Source organism: Piliocolobus tephrosceles, chromosome 1 (genome assembly GCF_002776525.5).
Source record: "Piliocolobus tephrosceles isolate RC106 chromosome 1, ASM277652v3, whole genome shotgun sequence".
Taxonomy (NCBI): Eukaryota; Metazoa; Chordata; class Mammalia; order Primates; family Cercopithecidae; genus Piliocolobus; species Piliocolobus tephrosceles.
Window position 1 is genome coordinate 108,223,537 of NC_045434.1, and position 24,092 is coordinate 108,247,628.

The 24,092-nt window shown below is 43.7% G+C and overlaps 1 protein-coding gene and 1 long non-coding RNA gene across 3 annotated transcripts in view; one reads left to right on the forward strand and one right to left on the reverse strand.

The window, feature by feature from the left end:
- Positions 1-3,806: 3,806 nt before the first annotated feature.
- Positions 3,807-15,196, reverse strand: LOC111555993. Its single transcript, XR_003309903.2, has 3 exons — positions 14,524-15,196; positions 10,620-10,718; positions 3,807-4,086 (listed from the first exon to the last, which is right to left on the reverse strand). It is a non-coding gene; the product is annotated as an uncharacterized LOC111555993 (long non-coding RNA).
- The window catches only part of SLC16A1 (solute carrier family 16 member 1), a 47,059-nt gene continuing 38,100 nt past the window's right edge, over positions 15,134-24,092 (forward strand). The window contains exon 1 of one of the 2 annotated variants that reach the window (XM_023232523.1): positions 15,134-15,447. The gene's annotated coding sequence lies outside the window, so the exon portion shown is untranslated. Of the gene's footprint in view, positions 16,208-24,092 lie in introns of both variants that reach the window. The other variant, XM_023232524.2, reaches the window with a different exon arrangement.

The following is a 24,092-nucleotide window of genomic DNA, read 5'->3' on the forward strand; positions in this document are numbered from 1 at the left end:
TCCACACTTCCCTCATTCCCCTGGATTCTGTTAAATGATCTTGGTAGCCTGAATTATGCAATCCCATATTATGGTTAAAGCATACTTGGGCTGTGTTTCATTCATGTTATGGTCTTCCCTGGGTTGATCAAATGAGTAACTAGTGAAACAAATGAAATACATATAATAGAATTAGAAAGCTCCCAGGTTGACTAATCTTTGAATAGGAAACAGGAGCAAAACTCCATTATCTAGCTCATCTGAGCCTAATGGGAACATGAGATGAAGGCCATACCTAATCCTCTGCTTGGATGGCCACACTGATATGTTACCCATTTGCAATGTATGGTTTTGTGCTTCTCATTGATCTCTTGTGTGGCATGTAACATCTCCAGATTCTAGTTCCTGCTGTGACTATAGCAAGTGTACATGTGACAAGGTAATGAGCTATGTGTACAGGGGGAAATGGGGTAGTGGTGAAAACCATGGCTGCAAGCAGAATGATGTATTCTGAGCTTGTTGAGTTACCATCCTTTTGGTTTTGGGGATAACTAAGTAGACTAGCTGTCCTAGTAGGTAGCATAGAACAAAGAGTATTCCTTGGCCAGGTGCAGTGGCTCACACTTGTAATCCCAGCACTTTGGGAGACTGAGGCGGGCAGATAACCTGAGGTCAGGTGTTTGAGACCAGCCTGGCCAACATGGTGAAACCTCGTCTCTACTAAAAATACAAAAATTAGCCAGGCGTGTTGGCAGGCACCTATAATCCCAGCTACTGGGGAGGCTGAGGCAGGAGAATCACTTGAACCCAGGAGGCGGAGGTTGCGGTGAACCAAGATCCCAAGATCGCGCCATTACACTCCAGCCTGTGGACAAGAGTGAGACTTCATCTAAAAAAAAAAAAAAAAGAACAGAGAATATTCCTACAACATTTCCAGTTTCTTTCTTGCTATTAAATTAGAGGTGGTAAACAGTAAGAGGTATATGTATATCTCTAAGACTTTAAAGAGGACTCTCTCAAAGCAGTATAAAACTAAAGGCCTCAGACTGAGGCCATGAATTTAAGACACTAGAGAAAAAAGAACTTGTCCATTTAGTGGTGCAGTGTGGGGATGAAGGCTGTTTAGTGAGCCATTTCAGCCGCTGTGGCCATGGTGACAAAAATGGAAGCATGGGTCTTAGATGGGGGCAATTATGAAGTTGTATGGAAATCCATCAGGTCTCTTAAACTCAAATCCTCATCTGCCAAAGGTAATAACAAAAGGAGTGTCTCCATACAGGGATGGGACTGCGAAAATGACCCTCATTCTGATATTCAACTTTTCCTTGGGGATCTTTCATAAATCACCCTGATCTTTCATAAATCACCCGAGGAAGCATTCTGCTTTTTACCTTTTTTTTTTGAGATGGAGTCTTACTCTGTTGCTGGACTGCAGTGATGCAATCTCAGCTCACTGCAACCTCTGCCTCTGGGGTTCAAGCGATTCTCTTGCCTCACCCTCCCAAGCAGCTGGGATTACAGGTGCCTGCCACCATGCTTGACTAATTTCTGCATTTTTTTTTTTTTTTTTTTAGCAGAGACGGGGTTTCACCATGTTGGCCAGGCTAGTTTCAAACTCTTGACCTCAAGTGATCCGCCCACCTCAGCCTCCTGAAGTGCTGGGATTACAGGCGTGAGCCACCACACCCAGTTCTACCTATTTCTTTGTTTGTTTGTTTTTGAGATGGGGAGTTTCACTCTTCTTGCCCAGGCTGGAGGGCAATGGCGCAATCTCAGCTCACCGTAACCTCTGCCTCCTGGGTTCAAGCGATTCTCCTGCCTCAGCCTCCCAAGTAGGTGGGATTACAAGTATGTGCCACCACGCCTGGCTAATTTTGTATTTTTAGTAGAGACGAGGTTTCTCCAAGTTGGTCAGGCTGGTCTCAAACTCCCGACCTCAGGTGATCCACCGGCCTCGGCCTCCCAAAGTGCTGGGATTACAGGCGTGAACCACCATGCCTAGCCAGCTCTACCTATTTCTTAAATACTGCAGCAGAGACCATGGTGAAACAGACTGGTCTGCTGGCTGCCATGTTTTGTTGGCCTCACCCCACATCTGCCTGCTTAGTCCTTCTTTTCTTTTTTTTTTCTTTTTTTGAGACAGAGTCTTGCTCTGTCTCCCAGGCTGGAGTGCAGTGGCAAGATCGCGGCTCACCGCAAACTCTGCCTCCTGGGTTCATGCCATTCTCCTGCCTCAGCCTCCAGAGTAGCTGGGACCATAGGCGCCCGCCACCATGCCCAGCTAATTTTTTCTATTTTTTAGTAGAGACGGGGTTTCACTGTGTTAGTGAGGATGGTCTCGATCTCCTGACCTCGTGATCCGCCTGCCTTGGGCTCCCAAAGTGCTGGGATTACAGGCATGAGCCACCGCGCCCGGCCGCCTAGTCCTTATTTTCTAACTCCCACACAATTTTTTGCTGTTGTTGGTTCCTCCTTTATATTAATAAAAAATAAAGTTAGGAGTTTTAAGAATTCTATTTTTCTTCTGAATTAATGAATAATATATTATGTAGAAATGTCAAGCAAGTTTGTGCTGTTATTAGTGCTGTATAGGGTAGTGCTTCATGTAGTACATTGTAAATGCTTGAATTTGGATGCCTAGAAGGGTATGGCACTCCTTTCCCTCATACTGCTTACCATTTCTTATTGACTTATACTGGGCTAATTAACTTTTTCTTGGTCCTTAAATGCTTCTCAGTTTGAATCCTTGATTTAGATTAAACTTGATTGACAGAAGTTCAGGGAACAGACTTACAAAATATGAGTGTTTGCTTTCATTTTTGGTTCTCCTGGAGTAGGCAGCTCTGTGACAGAAGCTATTTCCCCTGATCAGTGAGAAGGGCCTTCAACAATTCTTAACTCTTCCAAGTTCAGATGTAAAAAAGGCATATCCAGAAGTGCCACCTTCCATCTGTTCCATGTTCCAAGTTTTTTTGTGTGAGGATTCTCTCTTTCTATAATGACTGATAATATCTACCATATAGAGGGAAACCTTTATACCCTACCCACAGGGTACGGCCTTATTCCATGACTGCAAAAAAATAAATAAATAAAATAATCATATCAGAGTGCAATAACAGGTATAACATCTGAGCCCATGATTTGTGCAAAAGGTAAGACAGAGGGAGGGTAGGGAGGAAGGCGTCACTCTAATAGGCAGCTCAGAAGTAGGTGTGGTAGCTACTGCACCTCACCTTGGCACAGGTGTCACAGGTGTTGTGTGGTGCAGAGATCCATGGCAGATTTGGGGTTCTCAGAGGTAACCACAAATTGAATTGTATGCTTTATTTAAGCCTCATCTTGCTCACCAGTGCAGCAGTATGAAGGTACAGGTAGAACACCCAGGTCTGGATCCCCAGGCAGATATATACACAAAGACAGTCACTGTGATGTTAGAGGCCTCCTACACTGCATGCACCCCTTGGCTGAGTCACAGTAGGCTTGATGTGCAGTCGTCCAGTAATTCCAACTATCTGCTGCTGCTTTGGGTGAGGACTTTAAAGTCCAGGTTCTCACACTGAATGATCTTATAGCATGGAATATGGGGACCAGGACACCCAGAACTTCCTAGAAATAGGTGACCTTAAAATTAAGCTGTTAGTTGGCTGGGCATGGTGGCTCACACCTGTAATTCCAGTACTTTGGGAGGCTGAGGTGGGTGGATCACCTGAGGTCAGAAGTTCGAGACTAGCCTGGCCAACACGGTGAAACCCCATCTCTACTAAACATACAAAAATTAGCCTGGTGTGGTGGCACATGCCTATAATCCCAGCTACTTTGGAGGCTGATGCAGGAGAATTGCTTGAACCCAGGGGGCGGAGGTTGCAGTGAGCTGAGATCGCACCACTTCACTCCAGCTTGGGTGAAACAGTGAAACTCCATCTCAAAAAAAAAAAAAAAATTTAAGCTGCTAACAAAACCATGTCCCATCATCTTTGTCCCCAACTTAGCTGACTAGAGACTGATAACTACTCCAAATTCAGATAAGCAGGGGGTAGTTCTCTGTGGTGAAGCTCTGGTTTCAATGGCAGCTTTCATGGCACATGCTTTCATAATGGTTGTTTCACTCTGTTAACATAAAAGGAAACCAAAACAGGGTTTTTCTAAGTCAAGATGGCCTTAAATTCTATTGATTAGTCTCCTATGGTATTAATAGTTACAAATGACAATTTCTACTTGTGTATTTTTGGTGAAAACTAAATGATGACTACTTTTTTTCTTTTTCAGGCAGAGTCTCGCTCTGTTGCCAAGGCTGGAGTGCAATGGCCCGGTCTCAGCTCACTGTAAACCTTCACCTCCCAGGTTCAAGTCATTCTCCTGCCTCAGCCTCCCAAGTATCTGGGACTACAGGCACCTGCCACCACATCTGGCTAATTTTTGTATTTTTAGTAGAGACAAGGTTTCACTATGTTGGCCAGGCTGTTCTCAAACTCCCGACCTCATGATCCATCCGCCTTGACCTCCCAAAGTGCTGGGATTACAGGTGTGAGCCACTGTGCCCGGCCATGATGACTACTTTCTGATGACTCGAGACAATACTGATTATGTGACCTTAGGGACTTTACTTAACCTCTCTCTATCTGTATATGTCTATAAAATGGGGATTGTAACAGTTCCTAGTTTATAGCATTTTTGTGAGGAATTAATGAGTGTTACTACATCTGAAGTGCTTAGAGCAATGCTTAGCATATGGTAAGTATTCCAGAAATCTTGGCTGTCATCAATTTACTATTGTTATTATTGAACTCCCCATCCCATTTGCCTAAAATACTTTACTAGAGATGGAAAGAAGAAAGGAGGGAAGGGAGGGAGGAGAGGAGGGAGGGAGGGAAGGTACTCATGGTTAGGACTTTTAGTAGCTAGGGGTCAAGGAAGAAAACAGATCTGGCAAATACATAGGATCATCTCTAGAAAGAATGCTTCCTAGAAAAGATCCTAAATAGCGACAATGTAGGTTACAAAGAGCACAGGTCGCCTGTAATCCCAGCACTTTGGGAGGCCGAGACGGGCGGATCACGAGGTCAGGAGATCGAGACCATCCTGGCTAACATGGTGAAACCCCGTCTCTACTAAAATACAAAAAATTAGCCGGGCGTGTTGGCGGGCGCCTGTAGTCCCAGCTACTCGGGAGGCTGAGGCAGGAGAATGGCGTGAACCCGGGAGGCAGAGCTTGCAGTGAGCTGAGATCAGGCCACTGCACTCCAGCCTGGGCGACAGAGCGAGACTCCGTCTCAAAGAGCACAGGTCAAAACTATCCTCCTGGGCTAGCAAAGACAAGGAGCAGGAGTCAAGCCATATCAGACCAGAGCGGGAATTAGAATGACATAGATTGAGCCTCAGGTAATCTGCTTGAAAACAAATTGAATTTGAAGATAAACAGGTCAAAAAGGAATATTCTCAGCTGCTTGTTTTCCATATGGATTGTTTTGCCACCTTTAAAGTTTTAAAGCAGTACTGTCAGATTTTCATAAAATTTTAGGTATGTTTCAAACTTTTGTGCTTTTTAATCTAAATTAATTCTTAGATGATTATTAAGAAGCAATGTAAATGTCTCATATTATCAAGCCATTGCACATATATATATATATATATTGCATACTTTTTTTTTTTTTTTTTGAGACAAAGGCTTGCTGTCGCCCAGGCTGGAGTGCAGTGTGGCACGATCTCGGCTCACTGCAACCTCCACCTCCCAGGTTCAAGCAATTCTCTGCTTCAGCCTCCCGAGTACTGGGATTACTGGGATTACAGGCACCTGCCACCATACCCGGCTAATTTTTATATTTTTACTCTTGACCTCATGATCCACCTGCCTCAGCCTACCAAAGTGCTGGGATTACATGCGTAAGCTACCACACCCAGCCTGCAAATATTTAAAAAGTAGCAAACAGCGGCCAGGCGTGGTGGCTCACGCCTATAATCCCAGCAATCTGGAAGGCCGAGGCGGGTGGATCTGAGGTCAGGAGTTTGAGACCAGCCTGACCAACATGGTGAAACCCGGTCTCTACTAAAAATACAGAAATCAGTCAGGCATGGTGGTGCACCCCTGTAAGCCTAGCTACTCAGGAGGCTGAGGCAGGAGAATCTCTTGAACCCAGAAGGTGGAGGTTTCAGTGTGCCGAGGTCGCACCACTCCTCTCCAGCCTGGGCGATAGAGTGAGATTCCATCTCAGTGGGAAAAAAACAGTATGCACAATATGATTCCTTAAGAAACATATATATGTGTATGTGTGTGTCTGTGTGTGCACAAAAAAATTCTCAAAGACCTAGAGAAGCAGTAAAGTAAATCCCTGGCCACCAGAATAACTAAATATACAAAAAATCAGCAGTTGGAAGCAATAATTTTTGACTCATTTGTCATGTTGAAGAAATTTTTATTGCAAACATTTTGTTTTCTAGCAAACTATTTTGACCGCGTCATGTCATGTCAGTAGAGTGCCAAGGAAGTAACTGATTAGCATACTAAACTGGTGCAGGCTGGTAAGATAAGTGATAGGTCAAAACAGAGCAAGGAGAGCTGAAGAGACATGGGGGAGGTCAAGGGAGGAGCTTAGAGTGCATCTCACGAATACTGAGTTAGTCTTTCTTTAAAGAATGGCAAAATTCACCCTACATCCAGACACAGGCCTTTGAAAGCAGGAGGACTACACCTGACATATAACCTGAAATTAGATGATGATATTCTGAATGAGAGGGCTCTTAACTTTAAAAAAAAAAAGTTTTTGGGATTGACATTATCTTCTTTACTCCAGGTATGTGCTTAGCAAACCCTTTCTTCAAATATAGTTCAAAAGCAAATCACATTTTCCATATTCCCTATTAAATTATTATATATTATGGGGGGGCGCAGTATTCTTAATGACAAAATACTATGTTTAAAAAGAATCCTTTCCTAAAAGAAATCAGGAAGATAATTCTATTTACAATAGCTACACAAAAATAAGATACTTAAGAATAAACTTAACCAAGGAGGTTAAAGATCTCTAAACTGAAAACTATAAAACCTTGATGAAAGAAACTGAAAAAGACACAAAGGAATGGAAAGACATTTCATGTTCATGGGAGAATTAATATTGTTGAAACACCCATACTACCCAAAGTGATCTACAAACTACAGTCTCTATCTAATACCTATGATATATTTCACAGAAATAAAAAAGACAGCCGGGCGCGGTGGCTCACTCTGTAATCCCAGCACTTTGGGAGGTCAAGGAGGGGGGATCACCTGAGGTCGGGAGTTCAAGACCAGCCTGACCAACATGGAGAAACCCCGTCTCTAATAAAAATACAAAATTAGCCAGGCGTGGTGGCACATGCCTGTAATCCCAGCTACTCGGGAGGGTGAGGCAGGAGAATCGCTTAAACCTGGGAGGCGGAGGTTGCAGAGAGCCGAGATTATGCCATTGCACTCCAGTCTAGGCAACAAGAGTGAAACTCCATCTCACACACACACACAAAAAAAAAACAACAACAACAACAACAAAAAACAAATCATATGGAGCCACAAAAGACTCAAATAGGCAAATAAACCCTGAGCAAAAATAACAAAGCTGAGGCATCACAGTACTTGACTGCAAAATATACTACAAGGCTATTGTAACCAAAACAGCATGGTATTGGCATAAACACAAACACAGAGACCAATGGAACAGAATAAAAAACCCAGAAATAAATTCATGCACCTATGGCCAACTGTTTTGCAACAAAGGTGCCAAGAAAACACACTGGGAAAAAGACAGTTTCTTCAATAAATGGTACTGGGAAAACTGGAAGTTACATGCAGAAGCCGAAGACTAGACCCCGTCTCCATCATATACACAAATCAACTCAAAATGGATTAAAGACTTAAATACAAAACTTGAAACTATGAAATTACTAAAAGAAAACATAAGGGAAATGCTTTACAACATCAGGTTGGGCAAGGGTTTTTAAAATAAGATCTCAAAGCATAGACAACAAAAGCAAAAAATAGACCAATGGGATTATATCAAACTGAAAAGCTTTTGTACATAAAAAGGAAGCAAGTAACAAAATGAAGAGACAATCTACAGAATGGAAGAAAATACAAGCAAACTATACATCTCACAAGGAGTTAATATCTGAAGAATATATAAATAACTTAATTCAACAATGAAAAACAAATTATCTTGATTTAAAAGTGGGCAAAAGACCTTAATAGGCATTTCTCAAAAGAAGACATACAAATGGCTAACAGGTACATGAAAAAATGCTCAACATCACTAATCATTAGGCAAATGCAAATCAAAATCACAATGAGGTATCACCTCACTCTAGTTAGAATGGCTGTTAACAAACAGGCTGGGGCATGGTGGCTCATGCCTGTAATCCCAGCACTTTGGGAGGCTGAGGCAGGTGGATCACTTGAGGTCAGGAATTCAAGGCCAGCCTGGCCAACACAGTGAAACCCCATCTCTACTAAAAATACAAAAATTAGCCAGGTATGGTGGCACTTGCCTATAGTTTCAGCTACTCGGGAGGCTGAGACAGGAGAATTGCTTGAACCCAGGAAGCAGAGGTTGCAATGAGCCAAGATTGCACCACTGCACTCCAGCCTGAGTAACACAGTGAGACTCTGCCTTTAAAAAAAAAAAAAAGACAAAAGAAAACAAGTGTTGGCAAGGATATGGAGAAAAGACAACACTCACACATTTTTGGTGGAATTACAAATTAGTACAGCAGCTATGGAAAACAGTCTTTAATTCATTTTGAGTTGATTTGTGTATATGGTGGAGACAGGGTCTAGTCTTATTCTTCTGCATGTGACTTTCCAATTTTCCCAGCACCATTTATTTAAGAGACTTTTTCCCAATGTGTGTTCTTTGCACCTTTGTTGAAAATTTTTACCTCGGCCGGGCACGGTGGCTCAAGCCTGTAATCCCAGCACTTTGGGAGGCCGAGACGGGTGGATCACAAGGTCAGGAGTTCGAGACCATCCTGGCTAACACGGTGAAACCCCGTCTCTACTAAAAATACAAAAAACTAGCCGGGCGAGGTGGCGGGCGCCTGTAGTCCCAGCTACTCAGGAGGCTGAGGCAGGAGAATGGCGTAAACCCGGGAGGCGGAGCTTGCAGTGAGCTGAGATCTGGCCACTGCACTCCCGCCTGGGCGACAGAGCGAGACTCCGTCTCAAAAAAAAAAAAAAAAAAAAAAAAAAAAAAAAAAAGAAAATTTTTACCTCAAAACATTAAAAATAGAACTACTGTATGAGCCAGGAGTCCCACTAGTGGCTAGGTATTCAAAGGAAATGAAGTCAGTTACATTCAAGTGGTATCTGCCCTCCTATGTTTATTGCAGCACTATTTACAATAACCAAGTTATGGAATCAACCCAAATATCTAACAGTGAATGAATGAATAAAGAAAATGTGAGGCTGGAAACGGTGGCTCATGCCTGTAATCCCAGCACTTTGGGAGACTGAGGTGGGTGGGTCATTTGAGGTCAGGAGTTTGAGACCAGCCTGAGTAATATGGTGAAACCCTGTCTCTACTAAAAATACAAAAAATTAGCGAGGCATGGTGGCAGGTGCCTGTAATCCCAGCTACTTGGGAGGCTGAGGCAGAAGAATTGCTTGAACCTGGGAGGCAGAGGTTGCAGTGAGCTGACATTGCATCACCGCACTCCAGCCTGGGGGACAGAGTGAGACTCAGTCTCAAAAAAAAAAAAAAAAGAAAAGAAAAAGGAAAAAAAAGAGAAAATGTGGTACATATGGATAACAGAATATTATACAGCTGTAAAAAAGCATGAAATCTTGCCATTTGTGAAAATATGGTTAAACCTGGAGGACATTATGTTAAGTGAAATAAGCCAGACACAGAAAGATAAATACTGTATGATCCGTGGAATCTAATTTTTTTAAAGTAAGAGTTTATATCCTACAACCAAAGAGAAGAGTGGTTATCTGAGACTAGAAAGGGGAGAGGGGAAAGGAGGAGAGGGAGAGGCTGTCAGCAGGTACAAAGTGACAATTAGATTGGAAGAATAAGTTCTGGTGTTTTATTGCATAGTAGGGTTGCTGTTAACAATAAGATATTGTATATTACAAAACAGCACAAGGTGAGAGATATGCTAAGTACCCTGATTTGATCAGTATACAACATTTGTTTGTATGGAAACACCAAACTGTAACCCAGAATATGTACAATTACATATTACATATATGTGTATGTGTGTGTCTGTGTGTGCACAAAAAAATTCTCAAAGGCCCAAAGAAGCAGTAAAGCAAATCCCTGGCCACCAGAATAACTAAACATACAAAAAGCCAGCAATTACAATGAAAATTACAAAAAAAAACCCCAAAAAACAATTACAATGTGTCAATTAAAAAAAGAATTCTTTCCTGTATTATTGTTACTAAAATGGGCAAAATAGCATCTTCCTATTTATTACATCACAGAAATGGTGAAGTAACTGAAAGAATGTAAGTTAAGTAGGTGAATTCTGGAGAACACACTGTAATTTTATCTTTTTTCAGATAAAGCAACAGAGCAACTTACTCAGCTTAAAGAGTACCTATATCATATTTTTTTGAAGTTTGCATTTGCATTTCTTATTGCATCACTAACTTACGAAGTTATAACTCTTACCTTGAAATCTTCCCAAATTTTGCTCACTTAACAAGCTTGCAAACAACAGTCCGGCATTTTCCTGAGGCAGATTACCATAGCTGCATCCAGTCTATCAACCTTTAAAACAGAAAGGTGAATCCTAAGAATTTTGTGATAGTCATAAAGCTAAAAGCCAGTAGAAAGCACCAGGTCTTCTCTGGTTCTGATGTAATTATTATTATTATTATTTTTTTTTTTTAGAGAGTCTCGCTCTGTCACCCAGGATGGAGTGCAGTGGCACAATCTCCGATCACTGCAAGCTCCACCTCCTGGGTTCACGCCATTCTCCTGCCTCAGCCTCCCGAGTAGCTGGGACTACAGGTGCCCGCCACCATGCCCGGCTAATTTTTTGTATTTTTAGCAGAGACGGGGTTTCACTGTGTTAGCCAGGGTGGTCTCGATCTCCTGACCTCGTGATCCGCCTGCCTCGGCCTCCCAAAGTGCTCGGATTACAGGTCTGAGCCACTGCGCCCGGCCTGATGTAATGATTCTAAAAGACCCCCATGACAAAATATTTTATCTTAAAGATTGTACTTGTTCTTTATACTTAAAGAAACTGAGTTTCTGATCATGCCAATCATTAGATGGGAGGCCTCAGACAAGTCTTTTAGTGTCCCTGGGCCTTAATTTCCATTTCCGTAAAAAGTCAGAAGTGCCTTAGAAGATCTCCAATTTCCTCTCCACTCTGATTTCTCATCCTATGCTTCCTAGTTCATTTCTTCAATGTTTTGTGCCTCAAATCAGGAAGAAAATCTGGCAGAAGAGCAAGACTTTTACCTGTATTATTTTATTATTTTCACCAGCTCACCCACCCACCCTGTTTCTATTTTTCCAGGTAAGAGCCTTGGAGTTGCTTTTGATTTTTCCCTTTTATGTACTTTAGACAAATTATGACATTAATTCATAAATACTTATAGAACACTTTCAAAGTTTTACTAATTACTTCTTCTGCAGATACTGTCTCATTTGATTAACACAACAGTTCGGGCTAGTAGGTATTATTTTTAATTTATCTGGCGAGGAAACCAAAGCCCAAGAAAGTTCAGTGAGTTAATTGCCCAGAATAACACAGATAGCAGTTATAGGACCAGATCTTCTTCTTCTTTTTTTTTCTTTGCACTCTGTCACCCAGGCTGGAGTGTAGTGGCACGATCTTGGCTTACTGCAACCTCTGCCTCCTGGGTTCCCAGTGATTCTCCTACCTCAGCCTCCTGAGTAGCTGGGATTATAGGTGCGTGCCACCACGCCAGGCTAATTTTTGTATTTTTAGTAGAGACGGGGTTTCACCATGTTGGTCAGGCTGGTCTTGAACTCCTGACCCTGTGATCCACCTGCCACAGCCTCCCAAACTGCCAGGATTACAGGCATGAGCCACTGTGCCTGGCCTATTTATTTATTTATTTGAGATGGAGTTTCACTCTTGTTGACCAGGCTGGAGTGACCAGGCAGCGTGATTTCAGCTCACTGCAACCTCCACCTCCCAGGATTACAGGCATGCGCCACTACAACCTGCTAATTTTGTATTTTTAGTAGAGACAGGGTTTCACCATGTTGCTCAGGCTGGTCTTGAACTCCCAACCTCAGGTTATCTGCCTGCCTCAGCCCCCCAAAGTTCTGGGATTATAGGCGTGAGCCACTGTGCCCGGCCTAGGCCTATTTTTTTTTTTTTTTTTTTTTTTTTGCATTTTTCGTAGAGACAGGATTTGGCCATGTTGGCAAGGCTGGTCTTGAACTCCTGACCTCAGGTGATCCACCCACCTCCGCCTCCCAGAGTGCTGAGATTACAGGCGTGAACCACCGTGCCTGGCCAGGACCAGGTCTTCTGATTCCGAAGTCTTCTTTTCACAACACTAAAATCTATTAAGGCAGATCCAGGTTTTGTAGGGCCTGAGGTATCTATATTTTGATGACTATCCATCTTCAAGGATAGGAGTACAAAACTGCAATACAACACAAAGTATGATCCTGTTGAACACACTGTTAAGGCCCCTCTCAGAGCCTCCTTGGGGTCTATTCAAGGGAAGGGCCTCTAGGGTTAATCTTTAGGGTTAGGTTTCATGTAGTGTTTTCTATATGGTAAGACATTGCAAAATAAATACTAATTTTTTTTTTTCTTTTGAGACAGAGTCTCACTCTGTTGCCCAGGTTGGACAGGCTAGAGTGCAGTGGCACCATCTCGGCTCACTGCAACCTCCACCTCCTGGGTTCAAGCGATTCTTCTGCCTTAGCCTCCCAAGTAGCTGGGAATACAGGCGCGTGCCACTACACCCGGCTACTTTATGTATTTTAAGCAGAGACAGGGTTTCACCATATTAGCCAGTCTGGTGTCGAACTCCTGACCTCATGATCTGTCCACCTCGTGTTTTTTTTTTGTTTTGTTTTGTTTTGTTTTTTAGATGGAATCTCACTCTGTTGCCCAGGCTGGAGTACAATGGTGAGATCTTGGCTCACTGCAATCTCTGCCTCACTGCAATCTCTGCCTCATGGGTTCAAACAATTCTCCTGTCTCAACTTCCTGAGTAGCTAGTACTACAGGCGTGTGCCATTACGTGTGGCTAATTTTTCTATTTTTAATATTGGCAGGGTTTCACCATGTTGGCCAGGCTGGTCTCAAAATCCTAGCCTCAAGTGATCCGCCCACCTCAGCCTCCCAAAGTGCTGGGATTACAGGCTTGAGCCACCACGCCGGCCTGCAATAAATACTAGTTTTATTATCATAATAACCCTGAGGTAGGTATTATCCTTGTTTTACAGAGTTGGGAGTCAGGCTTGGAAAGGTAAAATGACTTGCCTGAAGACATAGAGCTGGTAAGTGCAAGAATCAAATTTGGAACTCAACAGATCTGGCTTTCAAGTCTATATTGTCAATCTACCACCCTATGGGGCTCTATAAGCCTGCTTTTGAGGTTTCCTGAAATTCATCTTATTTAACCACTTCTCACTACATTCCATAGAACAGGGCCTTATAAATGTACATCTAAACCAGACTCAGGATCCTGTCTCTCTAACTTAATTCTGCTTACCATCTACCTGAATGTTGCTGCCACCCTAGCACTGCTCTTGTAAGTCCTGGCTGCCCCAATGACCCGAAATGCCTTCCCTTTCTGTAAAAAGCAATTACTGAATTACTAGTAGTACTTGGCCATGGATGCCATACTGTCTTCTAACACACAGAACTGTTATTGGAAAGCACATAGGACCTCTCAGGACCTGATCCTCCAATCTGTACTCTTCTTCAATCTCAAGCTCTTCATTTGCAAAACAGAAAGCATAAGGCCTACCTCCCCCGGTTGCTGTGAGAATTGAGGGGGAGGGTAAGTGAGGGGTGAGTCCTGGAAGGGAGGAAGACACGAGGGAAGGGCAGGGTCCTGGCAAGCAGCAAGTGCTCAACAGATGTTGGTTAATTTGTGCCTGACTCAGTCTCCCCCAAAAACTTGCAAGCTTTTTGAAGGCAGGGGCCTTGCCTCATACTTTTTTGGTATTTCTCAAAAGTCCTGGACATCAGAGACACTCCATGGTTATCTGATCACTTCAACACACACGTTGGTTATCCGGTCAAAGCGGCTATTACGATAAAAACAGGCTCTGGGGTGTGACTTCAAATGCTGGCCGCTGACAAGCTGGGCCGTCTGGAAAGTTACTTCACCTCTCTGAGCCTCGGGTCCCTTATTTACAAAATGTTCACGGCAGCGCCCACTTCACGGGGCTGTGAGGATTACAGAGGCTAATCCGGGTGGGGCGCATCAGCCCCAGCGCTGCCTGCCACGATTCTCTCCGGCCCCACACACGCATCGTCCATAGGCGTCCGGCCCCTGCGTTCCCGCTTCTCCACGTGGCCGCGGTGCACACCCCAACCCACCGGCCAGTCTCCCCACCCTCTTACCTGCTCTTCTTTCCCGACTCGTCTTTAATACCCACCAGGCGCCAACCGCCGCGGGCCTGGCTCTGTGGTGGCAAGTTGCATGGGTTCTCCCTTCAGGGCCTCCCGATGAGCCTACGAGGTCGGTTCTGTTACTGTCGCCACTTCAGAGGGAGGAAACAGGCCCAGAGGGTTGGGGAACTTTCCGAGGTCACTGAACTGGTGTCAGGCCCGGATTGGAATCCACACACATCCCAGCCCGTGCCCGGCTCCACAGCGCCGGCCCCCGGCGTCTTCCTGGGTGCCAGCGGCACCCGCATCCATTCAAACGCTGCCCAGTCCCCACTCCTCAGTCGCTTCCCGCTACTCCGCGCGCTCGTCTCCCCCCACCCGTCAGAGTCAGGCCTCTAGGTGACTTTTCCTTTTTCTCTGGCAGAAACTGAGGGGTAAGACCGACATTTGTGTTCCGAACGAGGGCAGGTTGCCTAGAGCTCGTCAGACAGGGACCAAGGGGCGAGTCTGGCAGGGTGCGATAGCTCCGCGTCGCTCTGCAGGGGCGCAGCGCGCGGGTCGGACTGGGACGCCGGTCACGTGGCGGGGAGGGGGGCGCCGGCGCGCGCGGGCGAGCTAGAGGGCGCGCGCGGCTGAGAGCGTGTGGAGATGCGGGCTACAGTTCGGGTGTCTGTGTGGCGGGGAGGGGGCGGCGGCCGGGAGAAACGACTCCGCCCCCTGTGCGCATGCTCGGGCCCCGGCGGGTTATAAGGCAGCCTCGCCGGCCCGACCAGACAAAGTGGTGAGCTGCTACGTGACTGGCTGGCTGCGTAGGTGCTGGAACAAGTAAACGAGGCAGCGAGCGAAGGACGGGAGTCGGACCCTGGGCCCCGTGGAACTCCAGCCCGCCCCACCACGTCACGCACACGCTCGGCGGTGCGATCCGCGCTTATAACGGTTAGTTGGGTAACAGCCGGCGGCACGCGGCGCGGACCCCAGGGTGCCCTCGCTGCCCTGATGGGGTCGGAGGGGACCTCCGGGGTTGGGAGACTTTGTCTCCGGGGGAGGGAGGCGGCCCAGCAGAGGGCATCGTGGTCACAGGCAGCCGCGTGGCCTCGGACTGCAGTGCTGGTGAAGGAGACCTTGAGGCGCTGGGGACAGCGCCTCTCTCAGCCGAGCCGCGGGCCTCGTGGTCATATGCCGGCCCCTGGCCTGGCCGAGGAGTTGGGTCGTAGTGCCCGGTGACGTTGGGGAAGTCCCTTCCCCTCTAAGTCTTCAATAGGCTCCTCGAGAGATGCTTTGATCTGGAAAAGGGATAACATGAGGCTGCTTCACGTGGTACCTCCAGACTCTCCTGGCCGCTTCTGTTCCAAGGGAAGGGACTCGGGGCAGGAATTATTTATGATTTGTGACATTGTCCGCCCCAACCTTCTTGGTCCCCCGATGCTTGCCCCACGTGGTGACTTGCGAGAGTGATGCGGAGAGCCGCATTCCCCACAGCCAAGGCGTGACTGCAGGGTTCGAGTAGACTTTGCGGAGGGGACGGGGCAGCCCGCAGACTCCTGGGAGTGGTGCTGACGGGGGCTCTTTGTCATTCAACCTGTGGCTGCCAGCGTCCGCCGCAGCGCCCTTCTACTCATGGACTTAAGGCGGCCCTGTTGAGAGAAATCTGGAGGATAGCGTTTACACTTGGTCCGATGCAAGCTTTTTGTTCCAAGTACGTCTTTTTTTTTTTTTCAGCATGCGTTTTAACATTTTATTACTTTGTCGTGACATATTTGATGGAACAAGCAGTTGCCAAAACTAATCTAAACCAGGAGACAAACTTGTTACTACTTTAGTCTTTCCTTGGGTTTCCAGTGGCTGATTAGAAACTGGGCTGCTACTGATAACAGTGAAATGTTTACACGCTACTTTATTTACTGTAACTTACTATAACTTGTTTTGATTTTTTTTTTTTCCAAAAATTACTCTGGTTTCAACAATTTTTTTTATCTCAACCACCAGACCGGTGAGGTGATGCAAAGACTATGTATCTTCAGTTTTTTAGTTAGGTGTTAAATAGTACTCATAAATGCAAGTCTTACACCCTGGGGCACAACTTTGCCTGCAGATTGCTATAGAAATGACCAGCAATTCAAGATATTTAGTACTGAAAACACGTAGTGAGTAAGATTTATTATTTACAAAGAAGTTGAATATATTTCAGTAATTAATTTTGGGTTTAGGTAGATGCTGTTGTTTCATCAGATTGCAGTTACCTTTGTGAAATATGCAAGTTGATCTGAGGAGCATTTTGTAAGATTTTTATAGCTGAATAGATTTGAAGGTTTAGTTGTGCATAACGGGGTAAACTGTAATGTCCTTAAACAGATTAAAAAGGAAAAAAATCATCACTATAGGATGAAAACAAATGATTAGTGTTTCACTAATTTACATCTTTTAGCCTTCAAATATTAGGGCATATATTAGCCCTGGAAAGGATCCTAATGACCAGCTGATAAGGATCCCTTGTTTTACACATAAGGAAACCGAGGCTGGAGGGATTAAGTGATCTAACATCTTAGGTCTGAAAACTTGTTATGGTTTGGTGGGAACTATGTGTGTCATTGAACTCATTTTTGTTAGATTGGCACTCCTGAGTTTTCTTTAGATTGTAAATTAGGATACAAATTATCTCAGCCTGAAAATAGATTTCTCAACTCCTTATGTTCTGCATTCCCATCGTGTTTTCAATTCACTTTACAATGCTCAGTCCTATGCAAGATTAAGATCTCTGTGTAAATGCCTTCATAGCTGTCTTGTTTTTGTTGCAGTTGAGAGGACTAGGAAGATGAAACTTGGGTATGAGGAAAACAGTCCAGGTTGTTGTGAATTTTGTATGTTCAGTTTGTTATTGCCTACCAGGCACCATGAGAGACTTAGGATTCAGCAGTGAACAAATTTCACCACTTGCCCTCCTAGAGTTATAGTCTAGCTGGAAAACAGATAAATATATAATTGCCACCGCAAATACTCTTTACAAACAAGTAGGGACTGTTATACTAGGGTAAGTACAGGTTCCTGTAGGAACAAATACTGTATTGTGTAGGTGTGAGAAGACACCCAACTTAGTATAGAAGCAATTTGGGTAGACCTCTCTGAGGAAATACTGTTTAACCTGAGACTTCAAGGATGAAAGAGCTAGCCAGGCAAGGCAGTGATGATGGGTGGAAAGAACATTCCAGACATGAACACTGAAGCTACACTTAGAGGTACAGGGTGTAATGCAAGAGCTGAAATAATTTTACCAAAGCTAAAGCATAAAAAAGTCTAAGAGAATAGAAAGAGATAGAAGTTGAAGAGATAGTATGAGAAAATGGAGGGCCTTGTAAGCCATTTTAAGGAATCAAGGAGGGTAAAAAATTTAAAGGAATTTTTAAGGCATCACGGAGGGTAAAAAAATTTAAAGAAGGCTCTTATCTTGAAGCTGATTGAAAGCAGTTTAAGAATTTTCAAGCTGGGCACTGGTGACTCACGCCTGTAATCCCAACGCTTTGGGAGGCGGAGGCAGGTGGATCACTTGAGGTCCGGAGTTCAGGACCAGCCTGGCCAACATGGTGAAACCCTGTCTCTATTAAAAATACAATACAAATAATTAGCTGGGTGTGGTGGCATGCTTCTGTAATCCCAGCTACTTGGGAGGCTGATATAGGAGAACTGCTTGAACCCAGAAGGTGGAGGCTGCAATGAAAACTGAGATCACACCACTGCACTTCAGCTCAGCTCAGGCAACAGAGCAAGACTGTCTCAAAAAAAGAAAAAAGGATTTTCAGTGGGGCTGGGGATAACCTGATTGGATTTTGCGTTTTAGGAACATCACTTTGTATGCAATGTGGAAAACGGGCTGAAAGGAGGCGTTGGAGTGGTGTGAGACCACAGTGATGGACAAGACAGGATTTGGTAGAGAAACAGACAGGATTTGGTGGAGACCAGATGTGGGAGACTGGGAAAGTCAAAGACGTTAAGGATATAACATTCAACATGTTATATCCTTATATCCTTTCTGGCTTGAACGAATATGAGTTTATTAGGTGGTATTTGTTTGTCTCCGTTTAACCAACAGGGACACTAAGAAGTTGCGTGACTAGACCAGGGCTGCTCAGCTTGTAAGGCTTGGAGACAAAATTCAAACTGTTGTTTTCAGTTTTTGTTGGCACCCCCTGAGAATGGTGTTTTTCTTTTTTCCCTTTTGAACAGTTAAGTATGGAAAATTTCAAAACACAAAGAATTGAGCGACACGATTTATCTCTTCCCCTATCTAATTTCCCCAAACCCTACTGGATTACTGTGAAGCAAATTCTGCAAATGATTTCATTTGTTTTATTTCAATATAGATATCTGAAAGATAACTCTTGAGAAAATCATAACCACAATGCCATTACCCTACCTTTAAAAATTAACATCACCAAATATCCAGTCAGTATTCAAATATTCCTCAGTTGTTTTTAAATAATTGGTTGGTTTGATTTTGGATCCAAACAAGGTAACGTATTACGTTTGTTTGGGATGTCTCTTAAACTTTTTAATCTATAGGTTCCCTCATCTTATTTTCCTCGTAATGTATTTTCCTTGTAAGGTTGGTGCAAACGTCATTGTGGTTTTTGCCATTACTTTTAATGGCAATTTAAAAACCACAATGACATTTGCACCAACCTAATATTTGTTGAAGGAACCAGGCCATTTTTCCTCCAGTTTCTCTCATCCTGAATGTTGATGAATATGTCTCTCAGGTATAGATTTAACATGTCCTAGTTTAATATGTCCCTCTATCCTTTGTATTTGCTGTAAATTGGTAGCTAGATTGAAGACTGAACAAATTTAGTTCAGGTTTGATTTCCGAGTGGGAGTGTTGGGGGAGAGGACAAGTATAATTCCTAGATATTGCTGTGTACTTCCTTCAAGAGGCATATATTTGGTTATCCCTTGTTCTACTACATTAATAGCCTATTTTCATTATTTCACTAGTGGTTTGCAAGTGGAAATAATTATGGCTTTAATTCTACCATTTATTTTTAATTTAACTAGAATATCTCTATAAAGAGAGGTACAATTTGAATAGGAAGGACAAGTTAAAGTTTATGTTTTAATACAATATGGTATGTTATTGACATTGTCTTTTTCTGGAAATGTATTTAAATGTATCGAGGTATGGCCTCTTAAAAGGCCACTATTTTAAGTTGTAAAAGTGTTTTATCACTTGATGTTAACATTTCAAATGGCTTTTAGTATTTAGAATATTTAAAAATTTTGTCCTTAAATTGATGGCGTTTCTTTTGGACTTTCATGCTCTTTCTTGGACGACTTTGCTGTTCCCACAGCTTTTAGGGAGTATCTAGTAGAATCACTACTAAATCCAAACCTCTAGCTATAAAAGGATTCCAGATTGTAAGTTCCTCAAGGACAGGATTGAACACTCTTATTGATGATCTGCTTTTCTAGTTGCTTCCTGGGCATTTCAAACTTAATATGTCACTTAAAGCTCATTATCTCTGCCTGTTCTCAAGTTTCCTTCATCTCCAAACCTAGTTTTTTTTTCTTCTGATTCTACCATTCTTGAAGGTAGCCAGGCTTAAAACCTCTGAATCATCTTAATATTTCTCCTAGTAGGCCCCCCTGCCCTACCACATGCAGTTTCTGCCAATCCCTCGTCCCTTTTGTTATTTCTTGTCCAACCCCCCACTTTTCATTTGTAATACTGCTACCTTGTTTATATATTTTTCTCTTTGCAGAGAGGGAGTGTTACAGCAGATTTTTACAATGAATGGAAGGACTAGTTTAGGTGGCATGTTTGGTTCGTAGTGTCATTCTGAGAAGAGTATATAAGTTATAAATCTATGAATTATACTTTAAAAATTTATAAAATCACTCTGTTGCCCAGGCTGGAGTACAGTGAAGCCATCATGGTTCACTGCAGCCTCTAACTCCTGGGCTCAAGCAGAGCCACCTCAGCCTTTTGAGTAGCTAGGACTACAGGCATGGGCCATAATGCTCAGCTAATTTGTTTAAACATTTTTTTAGTGATAGGGTCTCCCTGTGTTGCCCAGGCTGATCTCAAACTCCTGGCCCCAAGCCATCCTCCTGCCTTGGCATCCCAAAGTGCTGGGATTACAGGTGTGAGCTACCCCACCTGTCCAGCAATAACAATCTTCTGGGATCACAGTATGCACAATGATAGGAAGGAAGGGTTCACATCCACCACACCAGTGAGGCAGCTGCATGGGCTGAACCATTGAAGGGTGTCACTGACCATTTGTCTTGCAGAGTAAGATCCAATTCTGTTGGTTATCTACACTATCATGTTGCTAATCACAACTCATGATATTGTTGAAATCTGACTTAATTACAATGACTTAGCCTTTGTATAGGAGAATTTCCTCAAAATGTACTGATACTATAAGCTATATATTTGATCATTGGTTGAAAAATATGTCCTCCCTCTGATTTTGCTCTTCCTATACAAACCTTTTGAAGATTATTGAATGAATGAAAATCTGTACACTGCTCTGGTGTGTTAGACTATTTTGGAGAGTAACAGGGTCTTTATAATTTGTCTTTTCAAGTTTTGGGAACCAAAACTTATGTTTTTACTTTATTGACCTACTCTTCTCTTCCCGTATGAGAGGTTTTTATCCTGGGTCTGCATATTGATTCCCCAAGGTCTATTGAATTCGGGGGGTCTGTAAACTTGTTTGGGGGAAAATATTACATCTTTTCATTAATCTCTAATTAAAACTTGGAATTTCATTCAAATATGAATATAGGCAACAAACGCATGGTTGTATTAGCAGTACCTGTGACTTTGTCACCAACAGAAATCATGTACTTCATATCATAATGCAGCTGTTATAGCTATCTTGAAATTGTTTAAGCTTATCACTACCTCAAAATTACTGCGGTTATTAGACCCACCGCTGGATCTTATTTATTTATTTATTTATTATTATTATTTTTTTGAGACAGAGTCTCGCTCTGTCACCCAGGCTGGAGTGCTGTGGCCAGATCTCAGCTCACTGCAAGCTCCGCCTCCCAGGTTCACGCCATTCTCCTGCCTCAGCCTCCTGGGTAGCTGGGACTACAGGCACCCGCCACCTCGCCCGGCTAGTTTTTTGTATTTTTTAGTAGAGACGGGGTTTCACCGTGTTAGCCAGGATGGTCTCGATCACCTGACCTTGTGATCCACCCGTCGCGGCCTCCCAAAGTGCTGAGATTACAGGCTTGAGCCACCGCGCCCGGCCCTTATTTTATTTTTTAAAAGCACATTGTTAATTCCAGTTAAAGTGTTTTGACAGTTCTATCTTTGCATTTTATTTTGTGCATTTAAAAACATTATCCTGGCTGGGCACGCTGGCTCACGCCTGTAATCCCAGCACTTTGGGAGGCTGAGGTCAGTGGATCACTTGAGCCCAGGAGTTCAAAAGCAGACTGGGCAGCATGGCGAAACCCTGTCTCTATTTGTTTAAGAAAAAAATAAAATTATATTAAAAAAAGAAAACATTCTGACAAGGGTTCTGTAGGAATCCCTGGCACCAAAGAGTCTAAGGACCCCTGCTCCTAACTTCTTTACTTCTGTTCCAAGGTTAGAATGAAGTTAGCCAGAACTTGTGAAGCAACACAGCACACAGATGCTGATGTCACAGGATTTTACAGAATCATGATGACATTCCTTGGTTATTGACTTTGTTTTATGTACTAATCATCATAAATTCTGACCTCACAATGAGATGGAACAAAATATTTGTGTATATGCTAAGAGAGAACAAAATGATTTTCACAAATTAAGGCATAATAATTTTCCTTCGAGGCTGGGCGCGGTGGCTCATGTCTGTAATCCCAGCACTTTGGGAGGCCAAGGCGGGTGGATCACCTGAGTTTGGGAGTTCAAGACCAGCTTGACCAACATGGAGAAACTCTGTCTCTACTAAAGATACAAAATTAGCCAGGCATGGTGATGCATGCCTGTAATCCCAGCTAGTCAGGAGGCTGAGGCAGGAGAATCGCTTGAACCTGAGAGGCGGAGGTTGCAGTGAGCCAAGATTGCGCCATTGCTCTCCAGCCTGAGCAGCAAGAACGAAACTCCATCTCAAAATAATAATAATAATAATAATAATAATTTTCCTTTGTATTCAAGAGGTATATGTTTATGTTTCCAAAGGAGTTCATCTTAAGTGCTGTAAGTTAAATGGAACATTGGGTGTCTTCACAGACTTGAGGGATTTTCTTGTCCTGTTTTGAGTGTGTTCACAATCTCAAATGTACTTAAAATTGCTTCATACCTTGTCTTCAACAGGTCACTATTAGTGCAGGCCTTTATTTTGCTCAATTGGAAAAAAGAGGTTGATGAACCTAAAGTTTGAAATACCTGCCCTGGAAATTAGAAATGCACATCCTTACTTCAGTCTGTTGTGTTGTATGAGTTGTATGATGCTGTTGTTAGTATTTACTCTTTTTTTTTTTTGAGACGGAGTCTGGCTCTGTTGCCCAGGCTGGAGTGCAGTCGCGGGATCTCGGCTCACTGCAAGCTCCGCCTCCTGGGTTCACGCCATTCTCCTGCCTCAGCCCCCTGAGTAGCTGGGACTACAGGCGCCCGCCACTTCGCCCGGCTAGTTTTTTGTATTTTTTAGTAGTGACGGGGTTTCACCGTGTTAGCCAGGATGGTCTCGATCTCCTGACCTCATGATCCGCCCGTCTCGGCCTCCCAAAGTGCTGGGATTACAGGCTTGAGCCACCGCGCCCGGCCAGTATTTACTCTTTTACCTAGAAAACTTGATGGAATAGAAGGAAGGATATGGTTTAAAAATTACTGTAGTTTCCGGGAAAATAAAACACTCATGGGCTGAGAGCAGTGGCTCACGCCTGTAGTCCCAGTACTTTGGGAATCCGAGGTGGGCAGATCACAAGGTCAGGAGATCGAGACCATCCCGGCTAACACAGCGAAATCCCGTTTCTACTACTAAAAATACAAAAATTTTACTACTAAAAATAGAAAAAATTAACCGGGCATGGTGGTGGGCGCCTATAGTCCCAGCTACTCAGGAGGCTGAGGCAGGAGAATGGCGTGAACCCAGGAGGCGGAGATCGTACCACTGCACTCCAGCCTGGGCAACAGGGTGAGACTCCGTCTCAAAAAAATAATAATAAAATAAAATAAAACACTCATTTGAAAATTGTATATTGGCCAGCACAGTGGGACACGCCCATAATCCCAGCACTTTGGGAGGCCCAGGCAGACATATCATCCAAGGTCAGGAGTTCAAGACCAGCCTGGCCAACATGATGAAACCCTGTCTCTACAAAAATACAAAAATTAGCCAGGCATGATGGCGGGTGCCTGTAATACCAGCTACTTGGGAGGCTGAGGCAGGAGAACTACTTGAACCCAGGAGACGGTGGTTGCAGTGAGCCCAGATCGCGCCATTGCACTCCAGCCTGGGCGACTGAGCAAGACTCTTTCTCAAAAAAAAAAAAAGAGAAAAAAGAAAAAGAAAATTGTATATTGTAGTCTAGACTCCGTCTCAAAAAAAGAAATGTATATTTCTTTTTTTTTTTTTTTTTTTTTTTTT